Source organism: Protopterus annectens, chromosome 3.part1, assembly GCF_019279795.1.
Source record: "Protopterus annectens isolate FY-2018-M chromosome 3.part1, PAN1.0, whole genome shotgun sequence".
In the NCBI taxonomy this organism is placed as follows: domain Eukaryota; kingdom Metazoa; phylum Chordata; order Ceratodontiformes; family Protopteridae; genus Protopterus; species Protopterus annectens.
This window is the reverse complement of record NC_056732.1, coordinates 137,254,756-137,280,414: the sequence shown is the minus strand read 5'-3', so window position 1 is coordinate 137,280,414 and position 25,659 is coordinate 137,254,756. Positions and strand designations below refer to the sequence as shown.

Genomic DNA, 25,659 nt, shown 5'->3' with positions numbered 1-25,659 from the left:
TAGAGTTGCTGGTGCCATGTCAGACTCTAAGCCGGTCACGAGCGGTGTCCCACAGGGCTCAGTCCTGGGCCCCCTCTTGTTCGGCATTTATTTTTCTGAAGTGCAGGCAAACATAGGGGATTGTGGCTGACAAAATTTGCAGATGACTGCAAACTGGGCACCATAATTGACACTCCATCAGACACAGACATCCTCCAGAAAGGTCTCATAGAAATGGATAACTGGTGCCAGAGCCATGGCCTTAAGCTAAATGCCAAAAATGTATAGTCATACCCTTTGGGAAAAACAAGGTAACCCCTAATTACCACATAGGTGGTAATCCATTAAACATGGAAGAAGTTATCAGGGACCTGGGGACCCTAGTTGACAGTAACCTCTCTTTTGACACTCACATTGCCAAAGTGGTTAGGAAGACCTTCTACATTGCCCACCTGATCATGAAGGGATTCACATCCAGATCAGGAGAGGTCATTGTACCCTGTACTCTTCACTTATCAGACCAATGATTGAGTACAACGCCCCATTCGAATGTACCTTACCCGACACCTGCAGCAGTTGGAAAGACCCCAAAAGTTCCTCACCAAAAGGATAAAGGGGCTCAAACATATGTCATACGATGCCCGACTGAAGAAACTCCAGCTCTATTCAGTCGCATACCATCTGCTCAGAGGTGATCTGTGCCTGACATACAAGGCCATGTCCAACCCGGAATTAATGGACATGCTCCACCTCAAAAAATCCAAATCCACCAGAGCCACGAGAGCAAGAGACTTAAACCTCAACACGGATATAAATAGGACGTGCTGGAGGGACAGATTCATCACCCAGAGACTCCCTACACTATGGAACAGAATCCCAGTCCATGTGAGGCAGAGCCCCTCACTGACTCTGTTCAAGATAAATCATGACGAGCGGATGGGAGATCGTAGGTTTACCCCGGGAATCATCTCTGTGTCACTGCTGGACAGAGGCACAGCAAACTAATGGGTATAGTATTCTCATCCTAAGGGGTGGTGAAAGCCACACACACTCTGGCTAGGCTTATAAATGCCCTAGGGCAGATAGCCTAGTATGAACCTATGAACCTATGAACATTTAAAGGTCAGCAACCTGTAGTACATGATCCATATGTGGCTTGCAATGTCTTTATATTAGATCTTTCTGAACCAGAGCAGTACACAGATGCACATAGGTTCAGGAACGAAGCTGTGTCTTTGTGTGAGATCTTAGAGAATGAATCAAAGCCATAACTAGGTCATATAGCCCTTGGACTTTATCCAGACTAGCACCCTCACCCCTACAGAAAGTTGAAAGCTGAGAACCAAAACACAAACAAACAAACAAACACAAAAATGACATAGTAAAAAATGGTTTTCCAAAACCGAGGACAAAAAAGTTCTTCTTTAAGCTCTTTGCTGCAACTGTAGCAAGCTCCTTACTTTGTTTATTCTCAGAGGGGAGCAGTAGTGAACATTTTTAATTATCCTCAGAAGGTCACAAAGGTCAACTAAGTTCCTATATTCTGAGCAGTGACAAGCTAAAGAAATCATGCTATTGATACGCTAATACTAACTTATAAGTTAACAAAGTATGCTGCCAGTAACCAAACACATCTATAACTGTAGTCAGAATCAGACAAACAAGCAGGAGGTTATGAAGGCCAAGATGCCAGCTGTCAATCAGCAAGGAGAATCCCTGCTGCCTAGGAGGTCAACAGATCAAGTTTAACAATGCCCCATTCACTTAGGTGCAGACCGTAAGTGAAGACCTGTTTAAGTGAACTAACTCTGGTTACAGTTTCGTTTTTATACAAAATAAAAGGAGGAAGTGAAAAGAAAGCATGCAGACACAACTATTTAAACACTGTGAACGAATAATCAAAAACATACAGGAGGTTATGCAGATCGATATTCCATATATCAAGCAGAAGAAAGTACACCGTCTGCCTAAAGTGTCAGATTTAACAATATACTATTAACTAGTTTGAAGTAAAATTCCTACCTAACTAACCTTTAAATGGTTATAGCCTTATTTTATACAGGTGAAGAAAAAAATGAGAAAGCACTACAGATATACTGTCAAGAATAAATAAACCAAATGTTATGAAGCCAGCAAGAAGAATAAGAATCACAGCTACATAAATCTAACTGAAGACATATTTACCAATGTACCATTCACTTTAGCTGCATACACTGTGAAGACATCAGGTGATGAGCCTTTGATAGGCTATAATATGGTTACTGTACTGTTTTTATACACAGAATGGAAATTAAAAGAGATAGCATTTAGAGCTATTTTAAACAGTGTGAGTACACAGGTGAAAGTTGCCTTGCTGATTGATAGTTTGTTTAGGCTTTCAAATGTAGAGTTTTCCCCTAAATCTCATCATTATTTCTGTTATGCTGTGACACATCCTTGTGTCCCATATGTCAGTGTCATTTACTTTGGAATATTTTACACTGCACAGTGTTAAGTATCACTCAAGAGCCAGAAGAGAGAGAAAATGTAGAAGTACCTAGCACTGTAAAATGAAAGCAGAAATAAAACAGCCAGCACTTTGCCTACCCTCAAAACACACAGTTGACCTAAGAACAACTTCTTGGTGTCAAACACATAAACACTTAAAACACTGACAGCTCACAGAACAGGGAGAGATAATAGAAGTACCTGCCCTGTAAGATAAAAGCAAAAATAAAGTGTCTTGCACTTTTCTTTCCCCTTCAAAACACTTGCTAGACTTGAGAGCATCTCTTTGTTTTTTTTTAACATGTCCAGACCAGGAGACTGACGAAAGTAAAAATTAAATGTTCCACACTTTGCTTTTCCTTCAGGATACTTGCTAAACCTGAGAACAACTTCTTGATGAAAATCATGGACCAAGAGGTTACAGCACAGTACTGTAAAAATACATCTCACTTTGGGCACAGTTGCTTTTTTGTTGGCTTATTTGTACCTAACTTAATTTCATTTAGGTATACAAAGACATTACACTTACTGCCTCTGACTTGGGTAGAATGCCTCCCCCCCCAAAAAAAAAATAATTTGCTTACCATGGCTTACATGCCTGACTATACCCATATCCAGAAGTGCTTAGACAAACTTTGGGGTAAAGTGAGCTGCCATGCTTTTAAAAGAATAGCTTGGGCTTTATATGACACGTGACTGCATTTGTTAAGACATCTACAGCAGATACTATTATGTTTGTTTAAAGATTTATAAGGCTGTGAAGTCATTAAAGGAACAATGTGACATATCACTCTTCTGAAAGCAACGTATATAATTTATTTTACTTAGGGAGAAGGAGATTACACATGCACTGTAATGCAGTTTCATATTAATTTAGTCCAAGAATTTACTTGCAATCACTTTGTGAGAGTTCCGAACGAAATGGGCGCAGTAGTTTCTTTATGAAAGTATATAATAACATGTATATGCTTGTGTGTGCATGCTTGTGTATATATGCACATATGTATTCCTTTTTTTATCATTTTGGAGCCCTCTTTGCACGTCCTTCAGCTGACCATCAGCTGCTCTTAAAGTTCCATTTTTTCCTTAGTGTCTCCATTACTACCCGTGGGGCCGAAGTCCTACTAGGGAGGTGACTAAGAGTACAGCATCTGTCAGCATCATATACTCTACCCTGTATGACAGTGAATTATTTGTATGTACATGCATCATTACACATAATTCCAGGCAGCTCCACCATACCCCCCTTCAATACTAAAATGCTAATGGCAATGTAAACTGACATTATGGAACAGTCCCCATCACTGGGGACATGTCTAGTTGCAGGCAGAAACCCCCTCCCTCCCTCCTGGACTGGACAAGCTGGAAAAAAGCCCCACCTTCTCATTTCTCCTACCTGGTTCCTCCAGCACCTGAACTACTAGTTCAAATCAGCTCTGCTGGATTGTACCTAGGGATCCATCCTTCTGTGCCATGGAGATGGGCAAAGTACATAGATTTTAGAAAGACCTTTAGGTTTCTTTTTTCTAAGTTAGCCAATAATCATATAGTTATCTGACTTGAGATTAGGACAAGTGGTTGATATCACTATTTGAGTCAAAGGGTACTTAGAAAAGTATTTTTTGGGGTTGTTATTCACTGGAATAATTTCATTGTATGTTGGAATTACTCATTTTAATAAGAATGTCTTTATGTATTAACTGAGCTATCTTATGAAGAATCATATATATTTTTAAATATGCCTGGGAGTTTGGTTATATATGTTATGGAAATTATCAATTTTAGATATTCACCAAATAAATGTAAAAATTCATAACTTATTCTGGTGGGTATGTCAACAAGTTAACTGCTTAATGTGTTTATCTTGAAAATAAGGCCCCATCTTATATTTTTTAAGCAGGCCTGTAGCTGTGAAAGGCATTGTTGTGTTCAAAGGCATTGAAATACTTATGTCTTCCATTAGAATTCTGTTACACCAGTGATATGTAGGTGCTGTGATGACTCCCCACCTTTCAATTAATGTGAATTTACTTTAATGCTCCAAGTGTTGATGCTGACACCTTTAAGACATTTACAATTAAAATACATCATAGTATACTGGGTAATTAAAAATGACAAGGAAACACTGAATAGATTTAAGAAAACAGCAGTTACAAGGCAATGTAAAGAGTTGTTGTTATTATAGTGGGCACCTGGTGGAATGGTGCTAGCAGGAGGTTTGGGAATGTAGTTTAGTATAGCAATAACCCACGCCAGGGTGTGGGTAATGCTGGATTTACCCACGGTTGGCGTGGTTTGGTCACGAGGCGGCCGGTGGCCAAACAAAGCCAACCGTGGTAAATCAGCATTACCACACCAGAAGTGAGCTATTGCTATTATACAATGACATTATTTAAGAAAAAAAATAATTACTTTTCTTAAATAATGGCATTGTATAATGCCTCCTTGCTGCCCTTCCTTAGCTGTCTGGTATTCTGCGGCAGTTCTGATGTACTGCGTATGCGTATGCCTACAAAAGCAACGGAGAAAGCAAGATCTCAGCTGCTTTTTACTGTTTCGCTATGTTAAATGGGTTTAACATAGCGAGACAGCTTTAAAAAAAGCAACAGAGAATCTCCGTTGCTTATTTTAAAGCTGTGTCACTATGTTAAACCCATTTAACATAGCAAGAAAGTTTTGAAAAAAGCAACGGAGAAAGCACGATCTTTGTTGCTTTTTACAAACTTTTTCGCTATGTTAAATGGGTTTAACATAGTGAGACAGCTTTAAAATAAGCAACGGAGATCTCCGTTGCTTATTTTAAAGCTGTCTCGCTATGTTAAACCCATTTAACATAGCGAGACAGGTTTAAAAAAAAAGCAATGGAGAAAGCAAGATCTCCGTTGCTTTTTACACACTGTCTCGCTATGTTAAAGGAGTTTAACATAGCGAGACAGCTTTAAAAAAAGCAACAGAGATCTCTGTTGCTTTTTTTAAACCTGTCTTGCTATGTTAAACTCCTTTAACATAGCGAGACAGTGTTTTAAAAAAGACTTATACTAATGGAAAAAGTCTGGGCGACCGGACCTTTTTCCATTAGTATAAGTCGATTTACAACGTGCACGCTGACCAATCAGCGTGCACGTTTTGGAATATTAATGGGGGGTCATGGTATAATATGGGATTGAGAATAATTCATTAGGGCTTTGGAGAGATGAGGGCAGCATTAATCACCACTCAGACCTAGGGGCAGACAATTAAATGCTGGTGTAGCATGTTCTTATACTAAATCAACATTGGGAGATAAAGCCAGCAGCAAAATAGGCATTCTTATAAAGACAGCAGACAAAAGATGTACACTGTGAAGTCACAATAACCCCCCTCCAAAAAGAAAAATAGCTGTAAGAATTTATGTCTGACTGATAAAGTTTCAACAGACTAATATAGGCAGAATGTGTGAACAGGTTTATACAACAGGCTGAGAGCTAGTAAACAGTTATTTTGTTGCACTAATTGGAAATGGTGCTCAGATAAAACTGCAGGGCAAATAGAGAAGGGAAACATTGTAATTTCTACTGAAAAACAAAAAGGCACACAGTAGTGCAAGGAATGGTATTAAACTGATGTGGTAATGGAACTGGTGCTAGAGGAATAGGAAAGGTCTTATTGATTTTTTTCTACAACATCATAGAAAAGGAAAGATCTGTGGATTGCTGCAGCAATAAACACAAAGATAAGGTCATTCCTGCATATATGTTAGCAGGAGGGGAGTAATGTTCCTAGCACCGATACATTATTTCTAGTTCTTTGGTTCATGCATTTAGTCCAATTACTCTTAGTTACCGTTTCCAACAAAAACATACAGAAGGAATATAATAAAATTGTGCAGAACCAGTTAGTAACAAGAGAAACTCAGGTAGATGAGCAGTCAGAAAAGAATGTATGGAAAATCAAGCCCTTAAATCTCATGAAAAAAAATCAATTTGCATTAGTAGCTAACAAGCAGTTAAACAGACTAGCACACTGGGTTGACTTTAAGACTTGCACACAGCAGTTAAGAAACAAGACATGCATTTATAGAGTAATGTAGCCATATGTGTTAGACACAGAAAGATTTCAACAGCCCACAGAAAGGCCAAACCTGAAAAAGGCCCATGTTTAATAAAGAAAAGTAAATAAATACAAATAAGTAATGTAGGCAGTTCACACTTTGATGCAGTTAATAGCCTTACATGGCCCAGGAGGTTAGAAATTATTCTTTAGCCAAGACAGACAGTTCATTTATTATAGTTTGATATGTATGGTTGGAAAAAAAAGAGAACCAAAAATATTCTCAGTTCGCTACTTAACTGGTGGTACTTTGCATCTTAATGTAAAAAAGGTGACTGCAGAATACAGAATATGTTGCAACACATTTACATTTTCCTGCTGTTGTAGGAAGACACATCACAGAGTGAGTCCGGTATGTATTCAGAGCACCAGTAAAATGACAGTGAGATCAGTATATATTTAGAGCACAATCCTTTGAGAGTTAAGACTGTATATATTCAGAGGACAATGCTGTGAGAGTGAGTATGATATGCATTCAGTACCATAGCCCAGTGTCCAGAGAAAGTGAGGTCAGTATGCATTCAGTGCTCCAGTCCCGTGACAGTAAGCTCACTATACATTTAGTGCAACAGTCCAGTAAGAGTGAGGTCAGTATACATTCAGTGCTCCAGTCATACCTCTCAACCACTTAGAGCAAGAAATCTGAACAAAGCCAGAAATAATGTGGGGAGGGGGGCAAAGGACCCAAAATAGGGCTCTTACGTACCTTGAAAGTTGATAGAATAACAGGTTTTGCAATCGTTTGAATTTTCTGAAGTTCATGAAGTCTGAAACTCAGTTGTCTGCCACTTCAGTCCGCAATGATTTATTAGTGATTTGCCAGAAAACTACAATTTTATGAGAAATAAACCAAAAATATGAGGCAATAATTTGGACATTCTGAGAAAATCTGGACATTTGAGAGGTACGATTCTGGTTCAGTGAGAATGACATCAATATACATTTTGAGCACCAATCCAATGAGTGAGGTCAGCATGCACTCAGAAACCCAGTTAAGCAAAAAAATGTAAAATAAGTGAATTTATGTGGGTTGCTAGCATGAAGAACACCTTCACAAATACACAGGTCCTGAGCAACATTCTACAGTTATCAAGTTGCAAAGTAAAATGTAGTTGTAGACTATATCAAACTCAAAAAGGAGTGTGAAACAAACAAAACATAAACATCAACAAATTTAACAGGTTAGCCTGAAATTGTGTGTACACATGCATAGCTGTCTGCGTGTACTGGGTGGGGTGACAAAAACAGAAGAGGGGACAACAAAAGGCAATTTCCATTTTCTTTATGCACTAACCAACAGAAAGAGTATGTTTAGTCCTGATTCAGTGCTTGTAGTATGTAGTAACCTCACTCCAGAGTCATTGTGGCCAAAATGTTAAAATCAGTGAAAAAAGTACATTCCTCCTACTGTGTACTGAATGCCTAGTTAGTGCCCATGCCAGTGTGACATGAAAAGATACATTTCACAGACAGCAATCCCTGCACTAAAGAAGATTATAGACAAACTGAAGTGGGAATTGTAATTCAAAAGTAAGACTACCAAATTGCTTCTTCCTTTTGAGAAGATCAGAATGTTGTGGGTATGATCCCCACACCATGTGACTGGATTAATATTAAAGTACTGACAATGTAGTGCAGTAGAAGGATGATATTGCATGTCTGAGATGCCATCTTTTGCATAAGGCTAGGATCCCATTTGCCCAAGTTGGTACCATTGCAGATGAACATAAAAGATCCCATTACACTTATAAAAACAGTAGGGTTATTTCCCTTTGGTCCTGTCCAAATTTCCCATATTCAGTAAGAATGCTAATTCAGATCCACTGAAGCTAAATGATGTCCAGTGGGACTAAAGTGGTAGATAAAAAGTAAATAAAAATTCAGCAGATTGCAATCTTTCTCAACAGAGTAAATAGCACTGCGATACAAATAAGGATGCTTTACATTTAAAGTAATTAACTGGAATGCACTTGCATAAAACTTGGGTGAGTTATGCCATGTGCTGTGGTGGTTGCTAGTCAGAGTTTTAGGGATAGACAAACGGGGCTGGTAAACTGTTACATTAAGTCAGTATTAGGCTATAAAGGCTGCAAAAAGCATAGCATTTTGATGAATATGACAGAGTGTGAGAGTAAAAAGATATATACCAGAACGTCAGAGAAAAGCTCACAACAAAGCTATGAAAGTCTGTTTGGGAGTAACACAGTTGATATCAAAAGACTAACATGGGCAGTGATTATGTATATAGCTCATTGCACACTGGTACCTATTAGAACACACATATATGCCATTTCTGTAATAAACTCAGCAGTTAGCACACAGGATTAAGACTCTGAGCAGTTAATGAGCTGTTTCCTGTAGCTCAGGATACAGGGTTTGATTCCTTTTACCTCCATTTGCCTACTGTGGGACTCTGAGCAATTTACCTAATCAAGTATCACTCCTGAGTTGTCCCTGAAAAGCGACAATTGGTCCCAATGGGCTTACCTAGTCAACGAGTGAATAGTGAATCACATAAAATTAGATGCTCAGCTCTAACATAAACAGCCAGCATATAGAATACAGTAACATTTGTAATTTGAATGGTGAAGTTTATAATGGTTTTATATGCTGTAGGATTTTCAGAAAAATGTCTTTTTTAAACATCTTTAGTAAACCATGGCATTATTAAAAAAGTCACAAAGGTACATAGACAATAAGAGAAAAAGAAAGCAAACCATGAGAACACTTCATTACTTATTTTCATGTGGTATAGACATATGTTTAGCAATTTTCATTCATTCTAACATTTCAAAAAATAATTTCCTGCCTTCCCTTAATTTTCATTCCTCCTGAACATTATTCTGCATGAACTGTTCCCACAAATTTCATTTATTTCTATGTAGTTGACACCTTCCTTTTTCCAAAGATCTCACCTGCAGTTCCTTTATCTATTTTACAATATTCATTTATTCAGTTACAGTTAATTTACATTTTGTTTTCTAAGCTCTAGTATAATAATTGCATTTTTAGCATCAAATAGCATTAAACTTAATAAGGCCGTACTTTGTCTGGGCCATTCAGATCATTTATCCCAGCTCAAAAGAATAATTTATTTTGTTGTAATCATTTGCCCCCCCCCCCCCAACATTTCTGACAAAGTACACTACAGGGATTTTTTTTAAATCTACCAAACCATCACATTCACAAAAAAAACATTCTCAGTTGCCATTCTCTCTCTCTGTCTTTACCATTATACCTCCAGCATTTGCTGTGTACCCAAAGGAAAAATTATCTGAAGTCTGGGGTATAAAAATACCTATGTAAATACTTTGAAGCAAAAATCCTAAATTCTGGACTTTGTTATATATATTGGAGCGATACAGATATCCTCCCATTGTTTGTATATTCCCTTTCCATTCTATCTTCCCAATCTTTTCTTACCTCCTCTGATTGACTCTTATAGCTATCATGCGATATTTTATATGTCCTACTTATTTTTAGCTGTATCTCCTGGTCTACACAACTAAAAACTCTACCAGGGCTAGTCTTTTATTTATCAGTTCCCTGTCACTTTCTCTTTGCCTATACTCTGTTATCAATCCATGGTAGTTAAGGCAGTCTGTAACCTATAGTCTAAACTTCTTCTTGGCCTAATCCCAGTCTATTACATTCCCCTCTTTAATTGTTTTTTCCAAAACCTTGTCTTCTTTGCTGATTATATCCAGTAAATTCCATCCAGGTTGCTTTCTTTCTATATCCCTATATGCAGTCATCCCTACTTGTAAAATCTTTTTTTTTCCATTCCCATGTTGGCTTAGTTCTTAGAATACTTTCTGCTGCTTTATGAATGTAATATTCTACATGGTTGTTGTTATTCTCCTTAAGGACCTGCATCCAAAATTCTACCCTCTCTTTACTTCTCAAATTCCCCGTTTCATCATCATCATCCCTTTCCACTTTGACTTATAACGTTCTGCTTGTGTTTATATATGAGCCTTAATTCTGCAGCTATAAAATATTCCTTCAAATTGGGTAATCCTAAACCACCTTGATCTACAAGGAGAATTGACTTATCCTACTTAACTCTTGTCCTCTTCCCATCTCAGATAAATTACTTGAACTGTTTATTAATTATGGTCCACAACTTCTCCTGTGGTTGATAAAATATATGTGACTTGTACATAAAACTAAAGCAACTGGAAACATTTTCACTGCTTGTATCTTACTATCCATATCCATGATCAAATGTTTCCAGCTTCTCAATTTTTGTATTATATTTTTAGTTTCTTCCCACATTCCTTAGCTGTCATAATATAATAATTTTAACCCGTACAACTAAATACTTTATCTTATCAAGTCCCCAGATATATAGGTATTACTGAATCATTTCATGAGTGAGTACATAGCTTACTGCTATAGGCTTTGTTTTAGCTTTATTTATGTTTATTTATTTATTTATTATCCTGAAAAGACTTGAAACTTTCTCAAAATGTTTCACAAAATTGAAATATTTTCTGGATTTATCAATTATAAAGTAATATCATATGTGAATAAAGGTAACTTTTCTTGACTACCATACCAGTTATATCCTTGAATGTGTAAGAACCTAATGTTCTTTGCTAATGGCTCAAAATATAAAGCAAGAAACAAAGGGGAAAGACAATACCCATGCCTTGTTCCTCTGCTCAAACACAGATTGTCAAGAGGAGCAGTCCCACCTTAATTCATGTCACCGACCATTCATATTTCCTTCTAATTAACCCTAGGGAGTGCAGGAAAAAGTGGAAAATAGAAAAAAGGGATCAGGCTAATAAGGAGTACTGGTTGGCTAATGAAGAGGCTGAGAGAGCAGTTGCAAGAACAACAAACAAGGCATCAGAAGCACTCTACCAGCTTCTGGAAAGTGACTCAGCAGGTGGCACAAAGAAACACCATCAGGTTGCAAGGCAAAGACAGAAAGATAAAGAAGTCAACCATCAGACACCATCCATAAGGGATGCCAGCAGCAATGTACTCACCAGGCCACATGCCGTCAAAAGCAGATAGAAGAAATGCAGTAACTTCTGAATGAAGAAAACCCCATAGAAGCTGACCTGCCCCAGACACAGTCTATGGTGAAAGAAGAATAAGAGTCTACTCCAGAGGAAGTAAGAACATCTGTAAAAATGAGCACAGGGACAGCAGTAGGCTCGGATGAGGTCACGGTAGATAAAGTCAAGACTTTTGGTGAGTTGGGGAGAAATGGCTCTTGAGGAGATTCATAGCAGTATGGAGAGAAAGACATGTACAAGATGACTTGAGAATAAGTATTCAGGTGCAAGTGTACAAGATCAAAGTGGGCATTCACAACCATGGCCTGTATAGAGGTATCAAACTCCTGTCACACTACATGAAAGAGCTGGAGAGGGTGATTGATAAATGAATACACAGAGAAGTAGAAAGTAAGGTGGGAGTAAGCAGTTTAGATTAAATCAGCATGTTGCACAATCAACCCATTGTTTGCAGTGCGACAGATACTGGGGAAGAAACTAGAAATGAGGAAACAGTCCAGATGGGAACTCCTATACTTGGAGAACTCATATGGCAAGGTCCAAGAATGCAGTTATGTGATAGTTTGAAGTCCCAGAAACATTGGTATAATTATTTTAGGTTATGTACAAGGATCTAATGACAAAAGTACAAATAGTGCTCAAATTTGCAGAGAAGTTTCCACTGGGAGTGGGGGTTCATCAGTGTTCAGCTTTAACCACTGTTGTTCGTAACAGTGATGGACTACATTAGCAAACAAGTTGGAAAGCACAGATCAACAAAACTATTGTATGTAGATTATATGGCATTGCAAACAGACTTGAAACAGGAACTTTACCAAATGATGGGATGGAATGCAAAAGAACTGAAGGCATATGTGATTAACTTATTCACTTCCAATGAGCGGAGCCTAAGACTTTTGACAGAATCAAATTATGTCCTCACATTTCAAACAAATATTCATATCTCTGGAACCATAGGGGTTAGGAAAGAAGTATAAAAGGCAAACTCTTCAGCACAAACTATTTTTATAACAGTAGTAGTCTTTAGGTTCTAGATCTTAAACCAAATCTGATAAGTCACAATAAACAAAAGTAACTGTTATGTTTGTAATATTTTGTAAACAACTTACAATATTTCAGCAACCATTCAAGTTATAGACATACTGTCAGCAGCATTTTTTTCAACTAGCTGAGAGCTAAGGAGCTTTCTGTGTTACTTGATTGTTGAGATATTTAGAAAAATTTGAAAATTATACCTATATAAATTAATATAATTAAAACAACAGTTAATATCTCACCTGCACTAGACAGGTCAAATATTAATGCAGTTGAGTCTGCCATTGTGTAAGCTTTAAGATGAAATCTTTTAAAATCTTGTACATAGCATGGTTTTGGAATTATTGATGCAAATATGAACAAGCAATGTTTGACACCTAGAGGAGTCAGTAGGAGGTGACTGCAGATGCACCTGGTGGCGTCACTCGGATATAATGGGTTAAACTGAATACAGATGTGACAGTTGCCATGGGAAACTACATACCCACATACAAACTGGTTCAGCAATGCCTTAATTTATGGGGACATGACAAAATGAAGTATTTAGGAGTATGGATTAAAATGTATTCTGTTATGGCAGCTAAGGATATGTAGGAAGAGACTAAACAAAAGATAATACAAAAACTGAGAAACTGGAAAGTCTTGCCTATGGATATGGATAGGAAAATGCAAGCAGTAAAATATTTTTAGTCCCTTTAATTTTATGCACAGGCCAGACATATTTTTATCAAGCAGAGAAGTTGTGGATAGTAACTAATAAAGGGTTGAAGGATTTTATCTGGCAGGGGATAAGGCAATAATCAAGTGGGATAAACTGATCCTCCCAGCAGAACAAAGAGGTTTAAGATTACCTGATTTTAATTGATATTTCAGAGCAATACAGTTAAGACACTTATACATAACACAAGAAGAAAGCTACAATTCAAAGTTGAATGAGATGATGATCAAGTGGGGGTAATTAAATAAATAAGGAAAGAGTGGGGTTTTGGGTGCATATCATTAAGGAGAATAGCAGTCAGCATATTATTTTCATAAAGTAGCAGAAAGTATCCTTAGAAGCCAACACAGGAATGGAGAAAGAAGACTCTGCTGGTAGGGATAACTGAATTAGGGTACAGTGAATAGGCAAGAGTGGGGATGGACTTTACTGGAGGAAGCTGGCAAAGGAACCAAGGTATTAGGAACAAATAATTAAGGAGGGAAAGGTAATAGAATGGGAAGAGACCAAGAAGACATTTGGATTGCAGGCTGCTGATTGTTTTCCCTATCAGGGGATTGATATCAGATAAAGAGAAAGGGATATGGGAATCTTAAATGAAAGACCTGCACTGCTTGAGTCTTAAATTGAATCTAGTACAGAAGCTGCTGTTAAAACAGGGATAATTAGTAAGGTATATAAAATATTGCACAATAACTATAGGAATCAGTCAGAGAAGGTCAGAGAAGATTGGGAAGAGAAATTTGATAAGCGTTTCACAAAGAAACAGTGGGAAGACAAATATATATATATATATATATATATATATATATATATATATATATATATATATATATATATATATATATATATAGCTCCCAAATATACAACATCTAGAAGGTTTAGGATTTTTGCCTGGAAGTATTTGCATAGATACTTCTGTACCCCACACAGATTCCAAACAGTTTTTCCTCACATAGGTAGCAAATGTCAGAGGTGTAATGGAAAAGAAAGAGATACCTGGGACCATATGTTCTCAGATTGTAATGAGTTGGCAGATTTAAAAAAAATCACAAACAAATGGGAAGAGTATTACAAAACAAGGCAAATAACCAACCGAACTGAGAAGTAATGCTCAGGAGTCAAGCGGGATTACACACAACAAATGGCACAGTTGAAGCAGCAACCAGTTTTTAATAAATTCAGTTCACCACTTTTGCCCCAAAACAACCAAGGGACTTTTTCAGAATCTAAGACAAAGAATATGTCTGTTCCTTTTATACTAGTACTTTAAGAGAAGGTAGGAATTAAACAACTTTATGTAATGTTGATTTGATTGTGTGGTATAAAATAAGTTATGTAATGTACAATGTTTGTAAATCTGAAATTGTTACTATGGTTTGATTACTTTTAAGTACATGTAAGTCTGTCTATGCTACAAGTGATAATTCAGTAGAGGTGTTTTAAAATAAAAAAGACAGTTGTAGTGGCAGCAAATTGGGAAATTAAAAAAAAAAAAACTAAAAAGTGAGATAGAAGGGAAGATAGTGAGACAGGTGAACACCTTCAAGTAGCTGAGGGGGGTGGTTGAGAAGAATGGAAGTATGAATGAGGAGGTAACTAGAATCAGAGCTACTATGTGACAGAAGAATATCAAAGAAATTAAAAAGTAAGGTGTACAAAACACTGGTGAGACAGGTACTTCTGTATGGTACAGATATCTGGGCAGTGAAGGCAGAGCAGTTAAGGAAACTAGAGGTGATGGAAACGCAGTGCCTGAGAAGGTTGGTTGCATGCACAGTCTGGGACAGACAAATGAATGGAATGGTGACATTAGAGCAGAAGGCAAAGTAGTTCCATTTGTAGAGCAAATTACAATGATTCAGACATGTGCTGGAAAGCAGAAGACTATTTGGTGAAGACGATTTGGGACAAACAGGAAGAATAACAGAAGAATTGAGGACTTCCATTAAAGATAAGGGTGGATTCTGTATGAGAAGACCTGTGGCAATCAAGCATGACTTTTGTGGAATGTAAGAGAGTGGCATTGAATTGAGGATGGTGGTGACAGTTGATGTGACACCCTGATCCCATACAGAAAATGAGAAAAAGGGGGGGATTCTATTAGGGATGTAAATGTTGCCATTGATGTCATAAAATCCATTCTGACTCTATTGAATGCTTTCTCTGCATCAAGACCCAACAACAATAGCAGCATTTTCTTACACTCTGCCTCCCTCTGGTAATCATTGTTCTACTAATGTTCTCAAATGTTTTTACCCCTCCACAAAACCACATGGATTCACGTCTGTCAACTTTGGCAACATATTTGCCATTTTCTCAGCTACTATACATAAACACTCTGTAATTGTGGTTTAAAATTGAAGCATGTCTATACAGAGCTGAGTCTTGAAGGACTTTAACCTCTTTGAGTAATGCAATCACCACAGCTTTCTTCCAAGATGCTGGTACTTCCTCCCTATTTTAAAATATTATTAAATTAAACCTTCCAGACCTATATCACTTTCTTCTCTTTCAATTTCCAAACACCCACAGGAACGCCATCTATTCCTGGAGCCCTCCCTATTTATTAATTTTACATCACAATTTTTATTTCATCTCTTCCTGTCTTAGCTGTTAATTATTGAGCCTCATATGCCTCTAATCTTGGCATAATTAAGTCTTCCATGCATATTTAAATTTTGTGCATTTTTATTGCTTCCACATTCCTCTGCTTCAGACAGATTTCAGTAAAAATTCCAAAATATTTTTAGTATCTATATAGGATCCCTGGTTGTTTTTCTTGTTGTAGGCTCCCTAGGTTTGGCAATAGCCTTTCTACTTCCTGTTGCTAAAGGTTTTTGTGCTCTGGATTTGTTATCGAAAACAGCTGGTTAATATCAACCTTTCTAAATTCATGCTTATTATCCAAATATTCCCTTATGCACTTTGCAGTTACTCTTCTTCTTGTTCTGTGAGATGCCTCTTTTTCAGCAATACTTTAACCTTTGTCAACCCTGCTAAGTATGCCCTATTACTTTGTTCAATATATCTTCTTCCCTGTTATTCCTACCATATTTTAAATGCCATTTTAATTTTAACCCATTCATTAGCTATCCTTCTGAAGAAATTTATGACATCCCTAATAACTCTCAATTGATTTCCACTACTTCTTCTTCTTCTTCTTTCGGCTTTTCCCGGTTAGGGATTGCCACAGCGGATCATCTGTCCGCTCATGATTGGCAGTGGAGTTTTACGGTGTCGAGTTGCCAGCCCGGCGCCCAACCTTCCACAGAAGGCATACACACGCACACACTCACACGTAGGGCCAATTTGGAGTGTCCAATCCACCTACTGCATGTCTTTGGGATGTGGGAGGAAACTGGAGCACCCGGAGGAAACCCACGCGACCACAGGGAGGACATGCAGACTCCGCACAGAAGGCATCCCAGCCGAGAAGCGAACCGGAGAACCTCTTGCTGTGAGGCGGTAATGCTAACCGCTGCACCACCGTGGCCACCCAATTGATTTCCACTACTAATTCCTTAAATTTCTGTCTATTTAACAGTTTATATCATTCTCCTGCATCTTTAGCTTAGTTTTTATTGGTGTTTGATCTGAAATAGTTATTGAATATAAGTCAAAGAATTCATTTAAATTATATGCTCCTGTGAGATATAATTATTTTCAACATAGCCCAGTTCTTGCACCTTGGGGAATAATATGTAAATTATGTTTAAGTTCCTACTGTTGAATTAATATGTTCAATACCAAACATTCTGATATAGTTTTTCAGAAAATCTACCCTCTGTTGTTACATCTTTCCTTCTAGGTCCCCCTGATACATTCTCGCCATTGCAAATCAGGTTATAGTCCCCAGCAAATAACATGCCCTGGCAAAAACTGATTATTTTTCCCAAAATTCCAGTAAGTTCCACAATAGCAGTTTTAGATGGAATTGCATGCAAGCAAAATCCTCCTCCGCTACCAGTAACCTCTTACTGTCACAAATCTACCATTATCATTTTTTTCTTCTTCTATAACTACTGGAGCCCATCTAGCAATCAATATTATCACTCCCCTTTTCGTTTATCCCTTGCATTCTGCTGAATGTCTGTCTTTAACTCCTTTCTTTTTCAAATGCACATGCTCATTTTTATCCAAATGTGACTCCTGCAACATTTTCTATTTGAGAAATAAAGAAATATACTGTATACCAGATTAAGCAGCCAACGACTTGCAGGTATAAAACTTGTAAATAATTATTATTAGATGTTGGTAGCACACAGCAGAGATGTTTATTTAAACAAAAAGTAAGCACTTTTGCTCATGGACTCTGCTTCTTCAGACTAGTATATATATATATATATATATATATATATATATATATATATATATATACTAGTATTCATAATAGTAGATTTTCTAACTTATCACCGAATGAGAAACAAGCACTTTTAGATTTAAAAGCTCTAACATGTATTGAGATACTTCCAGCAGACAAAGGGGGAGGGATTGTCGTTATGGACAGAGATGCTTATATTTATGGTATGTTAGCTCTACTTAACAATGATGACACCTATCATGAAATATTCTCCACTATAGTCAAAGCAGTTATAGATAAGATACTGTTTTTGATATTTGATTTACATCTGACAGGATTGATCTCACAATCTTTGTTTGAATATTTTAATGCTGATTTTCCTGTAATTCCGATTGTTTATGGGCTACTGAAAATTCACAAAAGGATAGTTGACCCTCCAATGCATCCTATACTATCCAGCAGAGGATGGGCCACAGAACCACTTTCAATCTTTGTGGAAAGTACTTTACTTCCCATTTTGAGAGAATGTACTACTGTGTTAAATGACTCAAAGGATTTCCTTGTAGAGTTGGGCACACATGTTGAAATGCTTAGTGACCCTTATTGTTTTGTCACTTTAGATGCTGTGTCCTTGTTCATGGTTATCCCAAATGACTGGGGTATTGAGAATGTTAGGGACTTTTTATGTACTAAGGATATGTCTGCAGATAAAATTAATCTTATATGTGCATTGCTATAAATCATTCTGGAGAATAATATATTTATATTTGGTGAGCAGCACTACCTACAGAAGGTTGGCATGGCCATGAGCACGGCCTGTGCCAATACCTTTGCCAACCTATCACTAGTACAATGGGAAACCAGCCATGTGATTAATAATAATGAATTTGCTGAGTCTGTTGTCTGGTACAAGCGTTTTGTGGATGATATTTTTCTCTTATGGCATGGTACAGAAGAACGGTTAAAAGAGTTTTTTGTGTACATCAATAATGTCACCCCTTTCCTTAAATTTACCTTTAAATATTCTGATAGTGAAATAGATTTTTTGGACATAACGGTGAAGAGAGGTATATTTCATCAGGTGTCTACTGAACTGTACAGAAAACCAGTTAGGAAAAATACTGTGCTCCGTAATGGAAGCATGTATCCTAAACATACCAAGATGAATGTCTTGAAAGGGCAGGTATATCACATTATGCGTCTTCACAATGATGATATCACTCTACATGCAGCACTATCTAGTTTAAAACAAGAATTTGTGATGAGAGGCTACAAAGAATGTGACATTGATAGACAGATAGAACTAGCATGGGATGAAAGACTTGGCAGATGTAAACCTTATTATAGTACTACTGGAATAATACAAACTGGATTAATGAATAGTAATTAAATCAATGCACATTCCACAGGTAATACAAATAGTGAGATGCTAAGGATGCAACTCACATATGCCAGTGATATAAACTTAGTATGTGACGTGGTAAAAAATAATTGGGATATTTTATCTAACGTCAAGGAACTTAATGGAGTGATAGGAGATGAACCTCGCTTCACCTTTAAAAATAATAGGTCCTTAAAAAGACAACTCTGCTATAAGTCTACAGGAGCACATCAATATAATTGCTCAGACAGATTAGGTACATATATACGTAGAAGATGCATGGCATGCTCCCATATTTATATTGGAGGACAGTTTATACACCCACAGAAGGGGTTTAAAATTGATATAAACTTTTATGCTGACTGTCAGACAAAGAATGTAGTATACTTTAGTTTCTGTGTTACCTGTTATGCTTTCTACATAGGTAAGGCAAATGGCGTATTTAAAGATAGAATATTGGAGCATATGAGGGACATAAGGAAAATGAAGGAGAGCTCTGCATGTTAAAACTGAAGGTTCAGGACATAGTTTTAATTTCTTTGTGTTACAGTTAGTTCATATGAACAAGAGAGGGGGTGATTTAAATAATCAAACAGAAGCTGTAGAACAGGAATGGATATTAAAGCTTCAAGCAGATAGACCACCTGGTCTTAATAGTAAAGTATCATTGAAGCCATTCCTGAAAGCCCGGAGTTTAAAACACTAACCACTGCAATTAAGAATGTTTTTATGTTATAGAGTTTTATACATATGTATTTTTATTTTGTTTATGCATGTTCTATGCTAGCTGTTTAGAGCATTTGAGTGTGCGTATAGATTTATATACACACTTCACATATGCATGTATTTAAGTAGATATGTACACATATGCATATCTATATTATTATTTCTCAATTATTTTTAAGCATTTAATGCAAGTTAGATTTATTTACATCTTTTTATATATATAAATGTTTTTTATATATAATATATATTTTATGTATGTTTAAATGTGTTTTAAATAGATGACATACTTTTGGGAAGATGAACTCATATTTATATGTTGCACTAGCACTTTATTGTTCCCTTGAGTGACTAAAGTTTTGCTTTTTATGGGTTGGGATATGAATATGTGCTGTAGGATTTGATGTTTGTATATAATAAATTGTGCTAGCATTTTAATGCTTTATTGCATGATTAAGGCTTTGCCCTTATTGGTTGGTGTATGATTAGATCGACTTTTAAATGTGAAGTTGGTTTAATTCATTGTTAGTCTGAAGAAGCGGAGTCCATCCACGAAAGCGCTTACTTTTTGTTTAAATAAACATCTCTGCTGTCTGCTACCAACGTCTAATGATAATTTTTTACTACATTGCTACTTTCACCTCACAGTTCTTAATATAATTCAATAGCCTTGGCCTTTTTGTCTGTTCTTGTAAGGCCATTTACATTCCATGATAATATGGACAGAATAGTCATGATAAATCACTACTGCTCCTACCTATTTTACCTGTCAGTGCTTTTAAATGTATTACTTCCAGATTTTTGCTTAATATGCATACATTAATGTTTGGCAGGCTGAGCCCTTATGCAGTTGCTTCTTTTCATCTCCATATGTGACATTTAAAATGCTCTTCTTTTTCAATGAAAACACTCAAGGAAAAAACTAGATTGTTCAGAATGCCCCATCTCCTTTTAACTTAGAACAGATAAAAACAATATATATTTTCAAAAAATGTGTACTCTCACCAGACAGGAGCAGTTACCCTAAATTGAAGACTGCACCCACAAGAATTACCTAATCCAAAATAAGGTTACCCATGCTAATGTGCATGTTACAACCTGTATTCTCACTTACACTAATTGCCTTTTCTTTTTTATCTCTGTTCTTCTCTCAGATATGAAAAAAACAGCTTGCATGCTTTCAGTAAACATTAATTTTTAGCTTTAGGAAAAAATACACTGGCTACCTTTAAATAAAGAAACTAAACTGTGAATTGTTATATTAGCTACATTAAAGTATTAAGTCTGATGGGGATTTAACTACATGTATAACTTATTCACTTCCCACAATTTCAGACTTCATTTATTTTCATAGAATTGTTGTCCGGTATACATTTAAATGTTAATTACACCATAACTTAATTTCACTCAGCTGACAGTGGTCAGACCTCTCATGATAAACTGTTTGCACCTGCAGATATCTCATCTCTAAGTAAAAGCAGTTAGCAATTAAAAAAAAAAATAACAGCTAGTTACTTTGCAGATACTTGAAAGAATATTTGTAAATTTCAATCAGAACACACTGTTCAGCCCTGATGATTAACTGCTTGTACATGTAGACTTATTGACTCCCACCGAAAGCCTTTGTTAATAGCAAAAAAAAAAGCTGATGACTTTGCAAATACAAGAACTACCATTTTATCTGCCTTTCAACATTTTATCTTATTTTCAAACCGGTTTGTTTAAATCATTTGTCTACAGCTTAAACCAAGAACATTCTTCTAGATACCCACATCTATAAAACAGGGGGATTATTATCCTACTTATACATATGATGTGATCAATACTCTTTTACTTCTCCACTCCAGCAGTTTAAAGTCATGACATCATATTAACTTTAACTTGCTTATGTCTAACTCTTCTTAATGTGTTTCAGTGTAAAGCCTGGATACCATACACCTAGAAAGGTACCTTCTTGTTTTAATATATTAAACATATACAACAGTCACTGATAACACAGCCCAGTCTGGCATTTAAAATACCCCTGATTGCATACCATACAATACCATTTTACAACATAATATAGAAGTTACATCTTGAATTGTTTTACACAAATATTAGAAAAATGTTATTTACAGTTATTTCTTCAGTCTCTTCAGTGACTTTTAAACAATAATTTCATAAATTGGGTTATGTGCTTCACAGTCCACCCATCAGTTTAGCACAGTCAACAAAATTCCAGTATTCCTTCAGCCACTTCTTACCAAGCCACATTTTTTATCTATTCCTATATCTAATAGGATTGAAGCTTTATGTCTCCCATTTATTCCCTAAGTTAACAATACTGTTGGTCATCTTCTTGACTCTTTCCATCTTTCAACACCAGTCTCTGGTTTAGGAACAATGTACTACTTGTTCTTCTGGTCAGCAACTTTTCTTTTTTTTCTGTCAACTCAAGTATTCTCCTTTGGAACCCTGGAAAAGGTTTCACTGGCAAAATGTATGTATGAACTTTGTTATTGTTAGTAGAATCAGAAGTAGAGTCCCCGTTCTGCTTGCTCATTCATTATTTGTTGGCTTAACTTTTTTAATTTCTCCTTAGTCAGTTTTGTATCCAAAATGTCTTTGATCCCTCAGGAAAAATATTCTGAAGAAAGTTGAATACAGCTGCTTGAATCTCACATTTATCTATTGACATTCCCTGATTGCTAGAATAAACTTGTTTCTGTTTTACCTGGTGTACAGTGAATAATCATTTCCCACAAACACTGTCCTGTCCTCAAGTTTAATACTTTTCCCTTCTTCCACAGTTTTATCAGGAGCACCTCTTTCAGGTAGTATGATTGGATCTTTATTAATATAGGTGTTGGATATTTCTTTGTGGCAAGATTCAGAGCATTCACATGATAAGCCTCCCTCAGTTATCAAATCCTTCTGGGAAACACCAGTCCAGGAGCCCATTTATAGTTTCATGAAATGAATGAGGTCTGTTTCTTCCAGTTACTCTGCTATAGAAGAGAATCTAAGGTTTTCTCTGTATGGTCTGTCTTCTAACTTTGCTATTTTTGAAACAGATCTTCTTAAGAAGTGTCACTCTCATCAGTCTTTTATCAATTCATACCCTTATTTTTGCAGTTGTATCATTTCATCTGAATAGCTAATTAAAGCTTATTTTATGTTTCCATTTTGTTGTTATTTCACTGCATATATTCCTTTGGAATTTCATTTATTTTTAACACCTCTGAGCACACTTGATTCATTTTTTTCTAAATTGATGGAGTACATCTCCTGTACCAAAGCTGAAACTTGAACTGCTTTTTGCTGAATAACTTCAAGATTGCTCCTTGCCAGAGTTTACTTTTTCTTCTACTTTTCCAATTGATTTTCTCATATTTTCTACATTTTTTTGTTTGATGGCATACTGAGAGTGTAATAATTAGCCACTAGCTGAGTTCCACTCAAATTAGTAGCCTTTGCTGGCCTCCTTTTCTCATTTTATATACTGGGAGAATTCTAATCAGCCTGCTGATCAGTCTTCAGTCATCATGTAATTCTCTTCAGGAATTATTCTTTAGCAAATACAGACACAGTCCTTTTCATGGGCATTACTAAATTGGGCAGCTGCTCAAATGGAAAAAAATCAACTTGCACAGGGATTGTTGTGTAGGCACCAGACTTAATCACAAGGTATAAATTATCAACACTCTGTTGTGTGATCACTGATGTGCAGTTTCTGTGTTTTGCATTTACAGATCATAATTGTGCTATCTTGGGGACTTCTCATTACTTGGAAATGGAACATTCTTGGATTTAGTATATAAAAGAAACATGAGTGTGGGAGTACAGTTCCCCATAGTGAGAAGTGCAGGTGTAAAGCTCCACTTCAAAAATACTTTTGATTTTTTTCCAAATTTCAATTATTGTAGAAAATGCTGCATTTTTTATTGTATTTATCAGTGTTAATCATGCAAGTATTGCATTTCTGTCTTGGCGTCATTATGTGCCAGCAGAATTTTAGAACCAGTGATATTCCCTGTAAGATGCACGATCCATTCAGGAATGACACCTACATGTCATAATTTAAACTGAAGTGACATCAATGGTACAGACCAGCAGATGATAACTGCTATGATATACCTATCTGCATGTTTGAAAGAGATGCATCATGGAAAGTTAGCTAACCCATCTGCAGCTTAACTGTAAATGCATGAGTACTGTGGTGTAGAGTATAGCAATGCATGTGGTTTGTCATAGCTACTAACCTGTCTCTTATTTTTGTATTCCAGCCTCATAACTGCCACTAGAGATGGTCTATATTCTAACTTTTCCTTTATTTGTCACTATCTAGTCTCAGTGATGCACTATATGGTGGCACTCTACTCACAGCCCTCCGTACTTGTTCAACATGCAACAAGCAGTTGGTTATGTGTTCTCATCATTCTCCTCTAGTAAGCAGGTGTAATGTAGCTGTGGTGCATGTTTTGAATATGCATGATTCACTCCATTGCACACTCTGTATAGTCAGTCTGGCCTTCCTTATCAAAATATGAACACACACATACGTATGACATGCAGGAGCACAGTTACCTCTTCAAGGAAGGTCTCCATTCTGAAACTGTATTGTTGCAACATTGAAGGTGATCTGACTGACTGGAAATCTCAGAACTTTCAGTGAACCAAGGGTAGAGCTGTAAGATAAGTATACCAAAAAGACACAGCTTATAAGAAGGGCAGTTCTGCAGAAAGGCACAAGTCTCCAGAAGGGCAGTACATTACAAGAGTGTAACTCTCCAGAATGACAAAATACAGTGTCATGCAGTCCACCTGTGACCATTCCCTGTGACTCCTACTAGATATTAATAGAGCTCTAGAATCAGGAAACCAGAAAGACAGTAAATCAAATTGACATGGTAATGCAGATCGGCAATACTACCTGCATACAGCTTACCTGTAACCGATTCCTGGGATCCCAAGTTGATGAGTAGAGTTGTAGGATACACTATTCCAGAAGGATAAGTAGCCCCAAAATGGCAGTACACCAGAAAGACAACTCTTCAGAAGGGCAATACTGCCTGCCATACAGTTCACTTGTGACCTTTTCCTGTGACCCCTCCTAGAGTTGATTATAATTGTAGGATTTATAACTCCAGAAAGTCACAACTCCCCTCGAGGACATTACACCAAAAGAATGTAGATCTCCAGAAAGGCAATATAACCTGCTGTACACTTCACCTGTGACCTATTGTGATGAAAAGTCTTATAATTCCCATCTACTGCCATCAATGTATGAGACAAACAGGATCTAGGATCTTATGATCTGAACAACTGCAGCCAATTAATATGCAAAGATATGGGCTTTAAATCCATAGTGCTGGCACCAAATAATATATCAGGGATGACTAGACAAGTGTGTCTGCTAAATGTACATTCCTTCCTTGGTAATGGCTGCACCTAAATAATCTTTAGAATGAACAGCTGCAAAGCAGAGTTATAATCACTTGCTTTCTAGGATCTCACTCACCTTACTCCTAGACTTGCGCCTTTGAGTTCTATCTTGCTAACAGGAACTAAAAACCTATCCAATAAACACACACTCCACATAAACACACACTCGCACATGCATGCACACAATCACACACACACACTGACACAGGCGCATGCACACACACGCACACACATGCATGCACACACACGTACACACGTATATACACATACACACACACACACACACACACACACACACACATAATTTTCCAGGTTAATGATACCTCTGTAATACCAACTCCACTTCCTTGACTTTATTGCAATGCTAGATCAGTCTGACACACCAGGAATCCAGTTAATGTTTATCCTTACATAAACCATTCTCTAAATACCTGTATGGAAGTAGTAGTTTGGTCAGTAACTCTTTGGAATTCATGAGCCAGTAGTT

At 36.8% G+C, this 25,659-nt stretch overlaps 1 long non-coding RNA gene across 1 annotated transcript in view; it reads left to right on the top strand.

Moving 5' to 3' along the window:
• LOC122798044 overlaps positions 1-25,659 on the top strand; it is a 423,491-nt gene that overhangs the window by 182,331 nt on the left and 215,501 nt on the right. The window lies entirely within an intron of this gene.